We start from the raw sequence: 15,622 nt of genomic DNA, 5'->3' as shown, positions 1-15,622 counted from the left end.
TGAAGTCGCGGTAGATTCTTCCATAATTCCCCACACGTCCGTTGCTCTTCTAGATCTCTTAATTTCCTTCGATTCCTTCCTCCATGTTCTTCTAATTCCGAAACAAATTGCTACTTGAGAGCGAGATCTATTGATTGGAGGGGCTAATTGGAGATTAATCCTTCCCATAATTTCATATTTTTTCCCTACATGCGCCTTCTTACCCGCCGGAGACGCTTGAGCGCCCGGCTGGTGATTGGAAATCTTCACCCTAGCTTCTCAACAGATTGCTGATCTCTAACTCTAATTACATCCAATATTGCCCTCTCCCTTCTCTCTCCCTTTCTTTCCTCTGTCATTCACGAGCCTACCCCCGCGTCGTCCCCCGGCCACCCTCCCCCAAGAACGTCATATCCCATGCGCCCGGCCTTGTTTATCACACTCCCTCAATCTCTCCCTTCCACCGGCAGCTTTCCCAGCAACCTTTTCCTTCCTGTCGCCGTCATCGGTCCCCATCGTCGCGACCGCCGCCTCCACCGGGAAGGCTGAACCTCGGTAAAAAGTTGGCTCATTGTTCGCTGCCACAGCTATCATCCTCCAAGTGATTTTTGCGGCCTTTCTCATTTATGAGTGTTGGCCGCTGAAGAAGATGGGAGAAGGCATAAAACGAGAGTCTTTTCTTGATTGTGGGCTGTAACGGTGATTCCGAGATGTCTTTTTGTGGCTTGAAATGAGATCCTATTCGACTACAAGGTGGAGAGGGTCAAGATTGCAGGTATAAAATGCTATTTCCTTGATTTCAAATGGAAGCTGTGGCATATTTGGATTGCTGGTTAGTCGCCATGCTGAATTTGAAAGTTGTCCTTCTCAAGTTTGGCAGCAGAGGATGGAGCTTCTCCAATGTTCAATGTAAAAGTGGGTACACAAATAATGCTTCTTTCGTTCTTAGCTTGATTATTGGTTTTTATTTCTTTGAATATATAAGACTGGTAATGCTGCGTGTCTTGTACACATAGTTTTATCTTCCTTGATTTATCTGTATTTATCATTGTTAGATATTGATCATAGATTTAGGATTGTATTATGTTTAGGTTTCTTGTATGGCTTGTAAAGTCATTAGTGAAGCTTTCTATGTTGCTATTTTGTGTTTATAAATAGAGGCTTATAGGTTGTAATTGATTAGGGGGTTAAGAAATAAAGTTTTTGAATTCAGCTCTGCCCCTCTCCCCTTCCCTCTCTCCCTCCTCCTCTCTCAAGATCAAGAAGAGGAAGTGCTTCTTCCTCTCCAAAGTAAGATCTGACATCTAGTATCAGAGCCACGGTGGTTGCGATCTCGAGGTGGAGGAGAGGCGGTTTTCTTGTCCAAAGAAAATGATTCAAAGAAGGAGGTGCGGTTGGCGGCCAAGCTCGGACGCGCGTTAGGAGGCAGACGCGTCAATCATTTTGCTTGCGTGAAGAGCTGGAAGCAGGTCCAAGTGGTCTTTCACGTGAGTTCGTCGAGACTGGAAGACGACAGATCGGGGCCGAGCGGCATCGGGCTTGGGCTCTGTTCCCGTAAACCAAAGGTAAGATCTGGCGTACGTGGGAGTTTTCTGCGAGCTAGAGCAGACCGAAGGCACGTGTAGGACCGGAACCTCATGCAGACGGCCGAATTGAACATAAGTTAGTTTTCTTGAAGGGATAAGGATCCACGTGCGGGTTGTTTCATGCAAGGATGATCGAACAAGGCAGATCAAACGGAAGCTAGAGGTTGGGCTCGGCGACCTTGCTTGACATTGGATCGAGGAATAAGAAAGGTTCATTCGCACAGAGTAGATGCAATGGAGGCTAGAGCTTTCACATTGGCGTGGAAGACCGGTATGGTTGTTCTTTGTGAACATTGATTATCTTTTTTTTTGTGTAAATCTAGGATCAAGGTGGATATTGTTAGATATTGATCCTAGATTTAGGATTGCATTTTGTTTAGGTTTCTTGTATGGCTTATAAAGCCATTAGTGTAGCTTTCTATGTTGCTATTTTGTGTTTATAAATAGAGACTTATAGGTTGTAATTGATTAGGGGGTTAAGAAATAAAGTTTTGAATTCAGTTCTCCTCTTCTCCCATTCCCTCTCTCCCTCCTCCTCTCTCAAGATCAAGAAGAGGAAGTGCTTCTTCCTCTCTAAAGCAAGATCTCACAATCATTTTAAATGTACAATCAAGGTGAATAGCTGTAGTAATCCTTCTGCTACTTAAGCAAAAAGTGTAAAGCATCATGTTTTTAATCTTTTAGGGGCTGTTTGGTAGCAGGATTTTTACAGGATTTAAGCCAAATTCTGCCAAATGGTCTTAAAGACCAAAATAAATGAGAAATTTGACTTTATATGTCTCATAGTGCACATAATTGAAGAAATATAGCAGCTGTTTGTGTTCTTAGAGACATATGCCTTGAAGTTCAATATAGATGTAATGACTCCAAAAGATGCATAGCCTTTTGTATTTGTTGATTGTTTTTTTTTTTTTTTTTTAATTGAAGCATCAAGTTTGTTTGAATTCAAGCCTAGCTTGAGCCTAGGTTTGAACAAAGTTCCAAAACAGCTTTGAACGGAGGTTTAAATGTCATGCGAAGTGGTCGCACAAGTTTAGGTGTGTGTGACAAGAAGAGGAGATTGTGAGGGGGCTGGGCATCAACGGGATTTAATGATGTATTAAAGAGAAGAAGTGTTTGTGATGGGCAATAGATGGGGCATTAACGAAATATGGCGGTGTGCGGAGGGAAAGTTATTGACGGCTAGGTACTAGCATCAATGGGCTTTGATGGCGCATGAAGGAGAAGTGGAGAGGCATGGGTGTGATCCAATGACATTTGAAGAAGAAGGGGAGATAGCGAAGATTGGGATTAACATCATCGGATCAAAAATTGGATTTTGGAGTTATGATGAGGCTTAGGTTGAGTGGTGGTTGATCTTAGGGCATGAGTAGGATGTAAAAGAAGTGTAAGAAAGATTGAGAGCATATGTTTAGAGAAGAAGAGTAAAAGCCAAAGATAAAAAAAGATAGCCACTTAATCTCAGCAAAGAACATATACACACATGCAACCGCCAAGCATCAAAGAAATGAAGAATATGTCTCCACCAAATATCTCATTCCAAAGGTGAAAATTATAATGCATACCAGTTTATATTTATAGCCATTACAAGACCTATTTTCAACCACTTTTAAAGGGAAAAAATGAATTGAAAAGAGGGGGTTAGTGGCCATTAATGAATTCCTACCACCTATTTTCAATACTTTATCCATGCTAAACTATATCATAGCTAGTCATATAGTCCCTAGGTTAAAAATAAAAATTATAAATTATAACTAATATTTAAAATATTCTAAATTATTAGTCTTATGATTGGGCCTTTACTTTAATCATTTTTCTTGGGCTTCAGCCTTTGCTCTTGTAACTGGTATTTTAACTTGATTATCTCTTCCACATGATGTGCTACATCACATGTTGTTATTCTATTTCATGGAGGTCAATGCGGGTATTGAGGCCATAAAACTCCTCTATGTATTCGCTAATCGAACATCCCCTTTATTGACATTGTTATTATTTATTATATAATATTTGGTCATAATTCAATAGGTAGAAAATATTACTGGCGCAACATCTACATTCAAGACGATGAGCAGATGGGGCACTTGCTTCTTATCATTGATGAATTTGTAGTTACTCCCACCAAGTAGTTGCCTCGTGATTTAGCTTTTAGGCAAACAACATTATCTCTTTGTTATTCGGCATTTCCATGTACTCAAATAAGTTTTCTTGTTATTGGGCATTGAAATGATGTGTGTCAAATTTCAAATTGAATTCCAATTGGTGATGATGACTAGGGTTTGGTTTGCACATTGGGTATGTCGTGTATCCTTAAAGGCCCAAAGTGGGTCTCCACTTTGGGGTCTAAATCAGACTCAGAAAGGTCAGGCCTCAGTTGCAGTGGCTTAAAGAATATGACCTAGAACTTCAATAATTTTCATTTCTTCTTGCATGCAGGGGCCATTGTTGATCTTGGAGCTTCCTTAGTGAAACTTGGTTGGAGTTTTACTAAAGGATAGTAGTCTCACAAGGTAGTTGGTTAGTAATAGTTTCTTCAATCACAACAACAAGGATCTTCTACATGATTAAAGAAAGGAAATTGAATTTTGTTGTGTTGGATGCTTGATGGGCCTTTACACTGAGATCTAAGCTTATGTTTTGATAATCATATCTGCCTTTGTCGCCTATCATGCTGGAGCTCCAAGCTCTAATGCTAACCTGACGCAACAAAGTTGTAAATTAAGGAAGATGATGCATTGAAGAAGCATAAACCTTAGCGAAGTGGCAAAAACTTGGAAGAGATGTTTATTCCCTTCTTGGAACAAAAACTAAGTTACAAACCCTTTGCATACCATAGTAGCAATATTTCTAAGCTAAGACAAAACAAGAATTCTCTTAGTAAAATAAAAAGGGCTAAACATGATTAGCATAACCCAAAAAGGAATGGCAAAGCAATTTGTGTGAGTTGTGGAGTTGAGTTGTGGGTGCTGCTATATGTTCTGGGGAGTTGATTTGACAATCGTATCAATCACCCATCTTAGGAGTGTTCTAGCATGAGTCTGCTTGCTTTGGTGTCCCTAAAGTAACTTTAACTATTGCATCAAATTTCGTCTCATTATTTAACAATTCAACTTTGCTATGCTTAAGGGTTCTTACAAATTGGAGAGCATTTAGTGGATTCAAAATGTTGGGAAATTTGTTTGTATATCATCAAAATATTTCTTATTTACAAAACTAACACCTAAGCTTTTAAAATGAATCGTTGAGCTTCTGTATTTTTTGCATGATGCTAACATATCATTAAGAATTTAACAAATTTTTTGTCAATAAAATTTGATAGTTTTATTGTGCCCTTCAAGATTTAGGCAATATTATTATAATTAGAAGAACTACGTGTTTGGTGTTAAATAAGAAATTGTCCAATTTTTTTTTTATTTAGTTCACATTAGCTTCGCATTAGAATCTATAGGAAAAATTCAGTCGTTTTGACTTTTGTCTTGGGGCATATAGGGGAAGAGGGGAACTATGCTATATTGTTATTTGTCTCTCTTTTAACTAAGCAATATTATTATGTTTTTCTCTTTTCTTTCCATTTAGTTTTACTTAGTTGAATTTAGCTTGGCTCGTCTTTTTTTCATTTTATTATTGATCCATAGTATTTGGGAGAATTGATGATGATAATTGATTTATAATTACTAGCTTATTTTAGCCTAGGAAAAGATCTAGGAGAATGCAATCCATAACAAGCTATTATTGAAAGACAAAAAATCCTACATTAATGGTTACAATTGTGGATTACGGGTGAAACTTGGGTGTTTGTAATCAATTTCCAGAGCTATTGACAACAATATGATAGGAAACACTTGGATTCACAAGTGTTCCTAGCCAAAATCAGTAAACTGCAGCAGATTTTTTGCTGTCCACAGCAGGAAACAACCCAAAAACAGAGAAAAACAGGAGTTTTACACGAGAAATCTGAGAAAAAACGAAGAAAAACTCTTGTATTTCACTAGTAGATGAATAAAACAGCAAAGATACAATTGATCCTCAATTCGAGAGGAGGATCGATCTCTCCCAAATCTCTAGACGCCGCTAGAGCCCAAAGAAAACCTAAATCCAAGAGATCTCAAATTTCAGCCAAATTCAAGATACTCAAACCCTAGGAAAATCAACTATTTAATGCATACAAATCAAAAGGAATTCCCTAAACAATCCCTACATTCAAATTTCCCTCTTAACTCCCCAAAATTTCTTTCCTATTTGGCTCCCGCACACCGTGTGGCTTGCTCGGCATCCCAGCGTGCGGAGGTTTTCTGCCCTGTTCGCGTATGAGCCGGTCCCGCCTGGACCGGCTAGACCGGTCCACTGGACCGGTCTAACACAACAACATCAAGCCTTTATCCCACTACGTGGAGTTGGCTACATGAATCCTTTTTCTCCATTGTGTCCGATTAATAGTTAAATTCTCATTTAGATCTAATAAAGAAAGGTTATTTCTAATATTTTCAAACCAAGTCTTTTTATGTCTACCTCTATCTTTCTTAACATAGGTTAAATCTAATACATCTACTCTCATAACCAGGTTATCGGAAGGCTGTCGTTTTATGTGACCAAGTTATCTAAGGCGACTCTCTCAAACCTTATTTGCCACTAGAGCTACTTCAACTTTTTCACGTATATGCTCATTTCATATCATGTCTCTAAGAGTAAAGCCACTCATCCACCTGAGCATCCTCATCTCTACAACAATTAACTTAATATTATGCTTCTCTTTTACTGCGCCATAAAATATTGCAGGTATAACCATCATCTTATAGAATTTTTCCTTAAGTTTGAGTGGTACTTTTCTATCACACAACAAGCCCGATGCATTCATCCACTTCATCCATCCAAGTTTAATTCTACTAATAATATACCCATCTATTTCATCATCACTTTGAACAATAGACCCAAGATATCTAAAATATGTACTCTTATTAATGACTTGATCACTCAAAGTCACAAACCCCTCACTAAATATATTACTACTAAAATTATACTCCATATATTCAATTTTAGATCTACTCAATGAAACCTTTAGTATCTAAGGTTGAGCTCCAAAATTCAAGTTTACCTTTAACTCTCTCTTTAGTCTTATCAACAAGAAGAATATCGTCAGCAAAAAGCATACACTAGGGAACATCCTCTTGCAAATCTCTAGTAAGAACATCCATGACTAAAGCAAAAAGATATGGGCTTAAGGTTGATCTTTGATTTAATCCAACTGAAATATGAAAATACTTGGTCAAACCACCTTGTGTTTGAACACAAGTAATAGCTCCAACATACATATCCCTAATGACTTGAATATACACATTAATAATCCTTTTTTTTAGAATTCTTCATAGCATTTCTCTTGGAACTTTATCATATGCTTTCTCTAAATCAATAAATATCATATGAAGATCTTCCTTTTTCTCTCTATACTTCTCCATCAAACCTCTCAATAAATGTATGGCTTCTATAGTAGACTTACCCGGCATGAATCCAAATTGATTTTGAGAGACATTAGTATCACGTTGTAACCTATGCTCCATAGCTCTCTCCCATAATTTTAAAGTATGACACATCAACTGAATTCTTCTATAATTTGCACAATCTTGTGCATCACTTTTATTCTTAAAAATAGGAATCAACTCACTCATTCTCCACACATCTGACATCGTTTTAGTCTTCAAAATAATATTAAAAAGTTTAGTAAGCCAAGAAATTCCTTCATCTCCTAAGCATTTCCACACCTCTATTGGAATATCATCAAGTTCAATTCCAGAGCTATTAACTCTTGGGGAAAATTCAAAGAGTTCAAGTTGTTCTTCTAGATGAGCCAACTTATGGGTGAATCTCAGTTAACCTTTGTGTTTAGCATCTTCTGGACCTTATCAATTATTGAGGATTGTATTTGGTGTTGGGGGGTTGATACTCAGTAGATTTCTCTTCATATGTCTTCCTTTAGGATTAGGATAAATTATATTGAAATTATCTTTTGAAATTATTTGATTTATTATTTGTGGTTAGAATTTCTTCTTTAATATTGTTTTATGTGGTGTGATATATTGCAATGCAAATATTTAGTTTTATATGAATTCACCTTACAAAAAAATATGATAAGCACTTTTCTGTTGTACTCGTCTCAATTCCTCCCAAAGACAAATTTGTGGATCCACCAGTCTCCACTTGCGTTATTCTTTGATCAAAAAGTTAGGAAACGCCAACATTCGCAGATTCTATCCTTTCTTTTGACAGATATAATCACCGAATTGCAACTTTTGTAAAGAAAATCAGCAAGTTATTTAGCGCATGAAGGGAATGATGACAACAAATCATTAGATCTAAGTCAACATGCATTGTACAATTAATATTTGTATTTTTCCATATGTTGTAGCTTTTTATTTTGTTGTGTAATTTGAAATTTAAATTCAAATTCAAATTTGGGTTGCTAGCATGTGGGACGTCCCTCCTACATGTATGCAGGACGACACCTTAAAAATATGCTTCTTTTGGTTACGAGGTGCTTCCAATACAAGCCCTTCTTCGTAGAAATTCAACCATAATCACCCAAATCCGTCCCCTCCAATTTTATCTCATGTAATGAACTTATAAACACTTGTGGTTTGTACAACAATAGGTAGTGGATTTATGATTAAAATTTGTTTTTTTTTTTTTTTTTTGAATCTTGCTTGGTTGCAGATTTCGGATTCTAGCTTGTATGCTTTGTGGCTTTCAATCAAATTTGATCTTTTGACTATTATTGAGATATTTATGTTTCCTCTGTGATTTTCAGTTCTACATCGTATGAGAAGTAAAAGCTCTCAATCACTCAGCCACATCTCTATTTCCCTTGAATTCTGTACTTGTCTTATGCGAAAATTCCTGAACCGAAAACTAAGTTGCCAGATTAAGAGAAACATGACGCTAGTCTGCTACTACACAAATTTAAGGGCATTGATGGCCCATTCGTGATCATGACTGACCAATTCCAGCTTCGTTTGAATGGTTTCCATTAAAGAAGTACCAAAACCTTTGAATTTACAGGTCAATAATTCTTGAAACTAATTAAATAGTAATAACTCCCACCGATTATTTTCCATTCTAATTCATCTTTTAACCAGTTCCACTAGGTTCCATTTCCAAAATTTGAATCCTAGATATATGGTTTATGAGCTGAGATATTTTCTTGGCTAGGAGTAACTTTGTGAAATGAATTGTATAGTATGGTATCATCCACATCAATGGCTTGGGCCCATAGGAGGAGAATAGTTTTAGACTAAACAGTGTTGGGAAGTTACCCGCAAATAAAGAAACAAAAGCACACATTTCGAGGGGAAACAACCCATACTTTTGCATGTTTGAAAAGGCTTCTCCCTCAGTTGAAAAAATATTCGGTGCAGAGTCCGGACGGTAAAGAACCGTTTGTATGTTTTGATTTTTTTATACACAGTGTATACACTCACATCCGAACGGTTCTTTATTGTTCGGATTCCGCATGGAATAATTTCTATAGTAAATGAAGAAGCAAACAGCATGATGAAAAAATAACTGAAATCAAAATAGAGATTGAGCAGAAAAAATAATAACAGTGAATTTCCAGCTTCATTATTCTAGAGAAAAACCATTTGAAGGATTTAGAAGAGAAAAGTATTGGCTGGTTAGAGAGGATTCAGCACTGAGAGGAGTCTAAAACCATTTTGGGAAGGAGATGGCTGTCTGGGTCTTAGTATAAGAGGTGTTCTCCTCTTCCAATTCCATCTGTGATTCCTTATTCTTCTGCGGCCGCTCATTAAAAAAGTGGCGCAAAGGCCTCTGCCTCTCTTCTTCCTCTTCCTTAGATAAAGAGTAGCTTTTTTGGTTTGCTTCATTTAAAGAACTCATTCCCATAGGTTTTAGCTGCAAAGGATTTTCCCTCTCAGATCCAGATGCATCAGAAAAGATGCTATATCCATCCAAATGCTTCATCCTTTGACCATACCTGCATCAATCATGAGAAAAACTCAACCACACAGAAATAGTACTAAAGGTTAAGGTACACTGTAAACCAGGCTCTGCAAAAGAAGAGAAAAGGGATATCAGCAGAACCTCTGAACTGTACCTGTAGTCTCTGTTCGAGAAGGATACCGTTTTTAACCGAAGATTGGAAGTTCTTGAAGTAGCTGAGAAGTGAGACCCAGGTGGCCTGGTCGTGCTTGAGTAAGGGCTTAAAAGTTGGTAAGCATCTAGAGTGGAGATTGAGAGGTTTGCGGGGTGTTGGCGATGAGTAGAAGATGACGAAGCGTTGGTGTGAATGCTTGTTGTTAGAGATATTTGCGCTTGCTTTCTTAAACGATTTTTCCCCCTGTGCATGTGCCTCTCACAGTACTTGGAATCAGGGTAAGCTTCCTTCGAGCACCTCCACTTCTTGCCATCAGTCCTTCTGCACCTTCCTTGCTCTGGATCCTCTGCTTCCCTTCCAAGTCCCAACTGAACGCAGCTCCACCCCACTGAAACGGCAAAAAAAACAAGGCAAAATTTTCTAATACATTTTGGTGAATTATCGAGAGTTGAAGGTTTATGACATGCTAAGAAGTAGAGATTTAAGAGAGAAATTACGTTGTGATTGAGGAGGGAAAGCCAAAGAAGGTGAGGTTTTAATGGAGTTAAAAAGGAAGCTTCTTCTTATGGGGAGTATAAAATCAGACGGGATTGGGATTCCTGAAACCATATACTTGTAGATGAGAGCCTGGTGCTCCAGCTCTTGCCATTGTGAAGCAGTAAAGAGATGCACTGAGCTGCTTTTCTTTTCATTCATCATCATTTCTTAGGCAAGCTACGAGAGAGGAATTAGGATTGGAACTCCTATATTAATGCCACTAGGGTTCATTTAAGAATGCATTCATTTGTAAAAAGGTCAGTTTCGTAGCTGTAGAAAGTGATTCAGTCAACAAAGAGAGGCTGCAGAAACTACTGTGTGTTTGCATGTATGCAGTACAGTATCATACAGCTATGACTGTTAGGAGACTGAAGACTACACCTCATACTGTAACATTGATTTAAAATATTGTGGTCTAGTTGAATTGAGGCTTATGAGTAATACTATGGTGTTTGAAGTAGGATGAATTATTCTGTCCGAACACCGTTCAGAGCCCAATGAAAATGCACCACGTCACACCCTACTTGGTACTGCGTCTCGGTGCTGCTCGGTACTGGATGACTTGGCTGCACCTGATTCGTCTCTGGACGGTAAGCTGTGTACGGTATCCGCACAGAATAATCTCTCTTGAAGTAGAGCCTAAAATTTTTTATCATTGGATGAATGCATGTGACATGTATATATATGCTATGTCATCCAGCCATTTTAGAGATTTTTTTTTTATTGTTTTGCCTGCAATTGGCATCGAAGCCTTTCCTTTTATGACTCTCAGTGGTTGCAATAGATGCTGGTCAGTAGACTGTGACTCTTATTATAATACTGAGAGCAGCAGTAGCTGCAGTGGCAATTCTGACAACATTGCAGAGAAACAGAGTGATGAAAACAAATAAAACACACTCCTATACGTATCCCTCTCTGGCTCTCCTAATGTCTTTGTCTTCTCTTGTCCTGAGTGGAGCAATCTATACTCACTGCTGCACTGCTGTATTTTTGTTGCCTTGTGTCCCGCTTTACGGAAACTCGTAAACGGTAAACTATAGTGAAGTCTTAAAAACTGTGAAGCTGTGAAAATATATTAGAAGAATGTGTGTGGAGGTTGAAAGAGATATAGGTTATCCAAGGAGGCTTAGGGTAGTTGGTAGGAGAGCACGGTTTGGAACCTCCAACCCGGATTCGAATCCCCTCTACTACTGACTTAACTTTTTAGTGAGGCAAAGCAAATGTGGGTCCGATGCCAGTGGGTGGCCTCGCTAGGTTCTGTTAAGGGATTAGTTATGGTGTCAAGCGCTCCCTTTGGAGTGGCAGCAAGTAGATACCCCGTTCAAAAAAAAAGAAAAAAAGAGAGCGATAGGTTAGCCTAGTGCTTTGGAGTTTTGGGTCGCACCATATAGTCCATGAATCTTGGTATCGTGTGTGGGTGTGTGTGTTGGAATGGGTTATCCACTGCTATCACCCCAGAAAGAGCGCTTGATAATGTGACTAATCCTGGGCTGACATAGAAGAGGCACCCACCCCATAAATCTCCTGTCCCGCACTTGATTGATTATGCCCAACTTAAGAGGCGTTGCCGCTCGAGGGGAATCGAGCATGAGTTGGGGGGTTCCCAATCGTATTCTCACACCACGATCAAAATCTCAGAAAAAGAAAAATTTCAGGGTTTGAAGCCAAGCACATTTGTGCTCCAACAATTACTCAAGAAAGAAAATTATAAGTGGGCCAATTAAATTTTATTGAGACATTTTTCTATTGATTCATCTCATCAAATTGCTTGTGGCATCTGTTTGTGACTTTATGTAGGTTTATTTTTTCAAGGAGTAGGGTTTTTATCTAATTAAAAAAAAAAAAAAAAAAAAAAAAAAAAAAAAAAAAAAAAAAAAAAAACACTCTTTTTTCACCCTCTTCTTCATCTTCTTTCTACAATAAATATGGAAGGCCCCTAATTACACATAGTTCCTTTTTGTCAGCTGAAGCCCAGCGCTGCCCCTGCTTGGCCGCTTCCTTAACTTTGGGAAGATGGCTCTGCTTTGCTTCCTAACTATACCTGGTTCTTTTCTACAACTGATAGGATATCAGTGCAGAAATTAAGAAATTCTTGGATGAATTTGCAAATTTCAGCAAGGATCAAGTAGATTTTGAGAAATCCCTAGACAAGACATTAGGGAACTTGATAATTGATAGAAAATAGAAGAAAAACAACAAGATACAATGGATCTTCGATTCGAGAGAAAGATTCCAAATATCTAGCCAGTGGCTAGAGCCCAAACACTTGAGAGAAAACTCAAAAAATCGTCCAACAATCACATAACCCTAACTCTAATCCCTTTCCTCTTATTAGAGAATTTAAACAGGAATAGATAAGTCTACCTGCTGTTTTTCCTCTGGATGAAGTATTTCCACTTCTTGTAAGAATATTTTAAATAGTAATTATAACTTAATTAACTTTTTAATCAAATCCTTATTCTTGGTTACAGTTATTTTATCATATATATTTGATCTAGCGATTTATTTAAACGCTCTAATAATTTTTTCTATCCCCTTTTATTTGAGATTTGATTTATTTTTGCTCCCATCTCTTCTAGAAGGATATCAAGTAAAAGTAAAAACCTTGGTGAGGCAATGATCTCTGCCAGCCTCTTTTTCAAATGTTTACATTGAATTAAGGATGTCGTAAGGGTGAAATTATTCTGTGAGGATACGGATGTCGCCCAGAGGCTAATCAGAATGCGCCACGTCACCAGTTTGCTATCTACTGCGGCTGTGTACCGAGTGACATGACACCTTCTGATTCGCCTCTGAACGATCTGATGTTCGCACAAAATAATTTCTCATCATATGATCACCAACTTCTATTTGGTCAATCCTAATATCATGTATTATATTAAAGGAGATTTAGGGTATTGTATGGGATAACTTTTTATTATTTTATGAAGCAGATTCATAGTATAACTTTATTTTTAATTTAAAATTATGTATTAAAAAAATGCTTTATAAAACAGTAAGAAAGTTGTCCTGAACAAAACCTTAAATATGATGTCAATTATACTGACATAGTGCACATTAAGAAGATATTGCAAATTTTGTTCCGGTTCATGAACTTTATAATTTTACCCTTCTTGCAATTTCCCAAAAACACCAATCATCTCAATAATATGCTTCACAAATATATTTAATCGTTGTGTTTCTATTGAAACTTTACTCGCTACATCAATTCCCACCTATATTGAGTTTCTCTAATATTCCATCGTTACGCCTTTGAATTGACCTTTCGTGTTGATCGGCTCGGGCATATGTTTAAGTTAATCATTTACATATATATCATAATAGTATTTCATTGATGTGAGGTTTGGTTCTCTTGTGACTCTTTTTTTATAGCCAATAACCTTATGTGAGATTATCTCTCTCTCTCTCTCTCTCCCCCCGTCAATTAAGGATAGAATCTCAAATACATCATATCACATTAAGTATGCGCATCATTCGTCATATGCCCATTGGCATCTTCTTAAGATGATATTTCAAGTCATTGAATCCTTACTCATATTTGTTATCCCACAAGTTTTGCTATATTATTAATCATGTAAATAAAATCATGTTTCATCGGCACATATAAATTATGTAACTATTATGTATCTTTTGTATGACCATGCATTAGTAGATTTAGTACTCCACTTTTCACATAGTATAAGTGCAACTATTATGCACACCCATGAAACATTATATTCAGGCTCCACGTGAGACGAGTGAAATGAGGGGTGTAAACGAGTCGAGTCGAGTTGAATATCTGCCTAATCGAACTAAGCTTGTTTAGTTCTTGTTGAGCTTAAGTTGGACTTGAGCTTGTTTACTAAACTCGAGCTCGACTCATTAAAGAATGTATATGGCTCGTTTGGAAAGTTCAAGCTTGAATCGATTCTTGAGCTTGATTTCTTAGTTTTACATTTAAAATTTTCATTTTTTTTAAAGAATTTTTGTTTTTAATATAAAATTAATTTAAAAATATTAAATGTATTATATAATGTTAATTTAAACTAATTCTACTTTAAGTTAATCAAGCGGCTCAACAAACTTTTGAGTCAATTCAGGTTGAGTTTGAGCTCAAACTTGTTTAATATACAAGCTTGAGTATAGACTTGAGCTCGAAATCATGGCTCAATAAGCTCGACTCATGAGCTTGTTAACGAGTTCGAGCTGACTCAGTGAATTGGCTCAAGTCACTTAAAACTCTAATTGAAACTATTTGTAGAAGTTGTTACAGAATTATTTTAGTGAAGTATATTTTTTAAAAGTTATTCTGAGAGTTTTTTCAAGAAGTCGAACAATTACTTTCTTATTTCTACTATGCTCTGATTTGATTGTAAATAACAGCTACTCATCGCAAATTTTTTTGAAAATCAATAAAAAATTGTTGCCAAATAGAAGCATCCAGACATCCCGTGGGCTTGAAATATGAAGTAAAAAATAAGCTACCTCAAATGAACCTTTAGTATCTGATCTTCATCAGATGTATGACAATACATGTTGCAAATCATATATTTAGTTCTTGCTTCATGAATTCACATGATAACATGTGCACACTGCTTACAACAATCCTTGAATATAACTCATATGAATAAGTAGTAAGATATTTTACTTTTTTTGTAACACACCATAAACATTTTTGTGCCATATTTCAGCTTGTTTATCACGCAGATATGCAAATATATTACTAAGCATCATTAAATAACACATTAATTATAATTAAGCTTATGTAATCCTAAACAATAAGCCAATAAAGTTTTCAAATTTGGATCAATTAACACTATAAGTCTATAATTACCCAAATCAATTCCTACAACTTTCTAATTTATTATTTTGTTTAATTAGAACTCTAAAGGTTCCACAATGAGTCAAAATGGTACAAAAATAGTTTGGTCTTCTTGAGCTAAAGATAGATAAATTTTTAATTCCCTTGCTTTCGAACACTTTCCTTTAAAATTACCTGAAACATTTTCTTTTTCCCCTCTAACTTGTCGCCCTAGCGCTACAGTCCACTTCATAATCGACAAACTTTCCAATGCTTTTTGTAGGTCATTCCTTCTATTTTTGCCTCCCAGGCTTCTATGATATGCATTAGGGGTGTCAATATTTGACACGACCCGAAGCCTGACCCGTGCCTAACCCGGAAAAATTCAAGTTCGGGTTCGGATTTTTGACCAGTTTCAAAAAAATGGGTCGGGTTAGGGTTGACCCGGAAACCCAAAATCAACCCGATACTGACCCGAAAGTCGACTCGGGTTCGACCCGAACCCAACCCGTCGACCTGAATTGACACCCCTATATTATGCATTTTCTTGATAACATGCATCACACAATATAACATCATTATATGCTTATTACATATCACATAGATGATAAAGAATTGATAACCAATGAGCCAAGTGTT

General features: G+C 37.0%; 1 long non-coding RNA gene and 1 pseudogene across 1 annotated transcript; one reads left to right on the top strand and one right to left on the bottom strand.

Annotated features, from left to right (window-relative positions):
- LOC114578687 lies at positions 1 to 5,528 on the top strand. Its single transcript, XR_003699661.1, has 2 exons — positions 1 to 894; positions 3,591 to 5,528. It is a non-coding gene; the product is annotated as an uncharacterized LOC114578687 (long non-coding RNA).
- A 2,300-nt stretch (positions 5,529 to 7,828) lies between these two features.
- LOC110094197 lies at positions 7,829 to 12,991 on the bottom strand (annotated as a pseudogene).
- Positions 12,992 to 15,622: the final 2,631 nt, after the last annotated feature.

This window comes from Dendrobium catenatum, unplaced genomic scaffold, assembly GCF_001605985.2.
Source record: "Dendrobium catenatum unplaced genomic scaffold, ASM160598v2 original_scaffold_117459, whole genome shotgun sequence".
In the NCBI taxonomy this organism is placed as follows: Eukaryota; Viridiplantae; Streptophyta; class Magnoliopsida; order Asparagales; family Orchidaceae; genus Dendrobium; species Dendrobium catenatum.
This window is presented reverse-complemented; position numbering and strand designations above follow the sequence as displayed.